Source organism: Portunus trituberculatus, chromosome 11 (assembly GCF_017591435.1).
Source record: "Portunus trituberculatus isolate SZX2019 chromosome 11, ASM1759143v1, whole genome shotgun sequence".
Lineage (NCBI taxonomy): Eukaryota > Metazoa > Arthropoda > Malacostraca > Decapoda > Portunidae > Portunus > Portunus trituberculatus.
Genome location: NC_059265.1, coordinates 567179 through 569046, shown reverse-complemented (window position 1 = coordinate 569046; position 1868 = coordinate 567179). Strand labels below are relative to the sequence as shown.

At 43.0% G+C, this 1868-nt stretch overlaps 1 long non-coding RNA gene across 1 annotated transcript; it reads right to left on the bottom strand.

Annotated features, from left to right (window-relative positions):
- Nucleotides 1-1033: 1033 nt before the first annotated feature.
- On the bottom strand, nucleotides 1034-1553 carry LOC123502271. The gene is made up of 2 exons (XR_006673852.1): nucleotides 1466-1553; nucleotides 1034-1099 (listed from the first exon to the last, which is right to left on the bottom strand). It is a non-coding gene; the product is annotated as an uncharacterized LOC123502271 (long non-coding RNA).
- Nucleotides 1554-1868: the final 315 nt, after the last annotated feature.

Below are 1868 nucleotides of genomic sequence, written 5' to 3'. Positions count from 1 at the left end.
TCACGGTTTTCTGCTGGTGTAAATAAGACATGGCATAAAACCTTACCCATTTCACATCTTCAACTGTCTACAAAATCTACAAATTTATCCACCCAATCTACAAATGATCAATGAAAACACTACACCAGTAATGAAGATTTGTGGCCAACCTTCAGAACTTCATTGGTACGTCTCCAAGAATCACTCTCTTGTTCCTCTTCTTCTTCCTCCTCCTTTGCCTCCTCTTGTTCCTTTGGCTACACCGGCAGTAGCAGTCTGGTGTCTGTTGTACGTCTTGTACGCTCACTCCAAACACTTCCCTCACTTCTTTGGCGTTAGTAGTACTGATTCCTGGAACAAGAGATGGAACAACATTGAAATGGCGTCAACATTAATAAGTCACGAAAAAAAATAAGAAGAAAGTACAAAACCTTTTAAAATGAGACACGAGGAGATAAAAGTGTAATGTGCAAACCACAATACTCACATCATGGTCCCTCAACACTTTATTCTGGGCTTGCTTCAGTGTAATCATACAACTGTGGGAAGAATGTAATGCCGTCCAGTTCAATAGTGCATGCAGCTGCTCGCTCCCTCCTCCCATCCTCCTCAATGCCTGTTGTCTTGTGGTACACTGGCTGGGTTGGGGAAGCTTGCGTGGATGATAACACGTCGACGCATCTTCAGGAACCCGACAAACATTTGTACACTGAAAATGTTGCAGGTGAGATAAAAAAAAAAAGCATGAAGTATGAGTCGGCTAACTTTACAGTAATGGAATAAATATTCTCAGTGTGTCAAGAACAATTTAGAATTGTTTAAAGTTTGGAAGAATCTCACCCACTACTTAATTACGCCATCTTTGCCACAGCACAGCCACAACACATCCAGAGCAAGACCCCACAGTATAAAGAAGTGAAAAACTATTTGACTTACCCCAACAGCTAGGCAAAGAACTCCAAGGGAGCCCAGCACAACACCCACCACCATGCCAGCTTGGAGACTTGACACTTCAATGACCGCCTTCTCATGACCGTTGCTGCTGCTGGGCAGATCGAATACTACTGAGGGGATGGTCCACAGGGAGAGGATCTGGGCGACTCCACGCACTCGTCAACGTCTGAGGGTGGAGAATTACACTCTCAGAAACACAGATTTATTACAACTTAAGGATAGATTTACACGCATTTCAGGAACACATTCAACAATACGTTGAGGAAAACTACAAAAATTATATCAGTACTCATGAAAAATGCATATGGCAAGATTAAATTATACTTAATCATAAAGAACAACCTATTCGTAAATCGCTGATCTTAGTAATACTCGTGAGACAAAATGCATGTTGATGTATGCCAATAATAACAAAAGTGCCCTTGAATACCACATTAACTTCTTTAGGCTGCTGCTAAATGAAGAGGTGAAGGACTGACAAGTTTAAGAAGACAGACCGTAAAGTGACATTGACAGTTCAGGGAGGCCTCACCTTCACACTTGTACTTTCTGACACGAATCTGTACCCTGCATGGCCGGCATTGGCAGTGGTATGACTCTCGAGTGTTTATGTAAACAGACTCACACACACCCGACATTCTTCTCCCGGCACTCCTCAATCCCACACAGCTGCACAAACTCATCCTGCCACAAGAAAGGCATTTGCTTCGGTACTGTCAAGTTTTGATTTTGTATTGTACTGTATCCAATGTAAGAAAATCTGCAACGTTTATATGAAACAAAGGAGTTCAGGGCATGAGTTAAGCCTTGCGTGCCGTAGTGACAAAAGCAAAGCCTTCTCCTCACCTCTCCGTTACTGCAGTATCATTGATGCCGTCACACATGCGCTGCTTCGGAATACTACTGCCACCGCTGTGGGAGAACTGACTGACTGA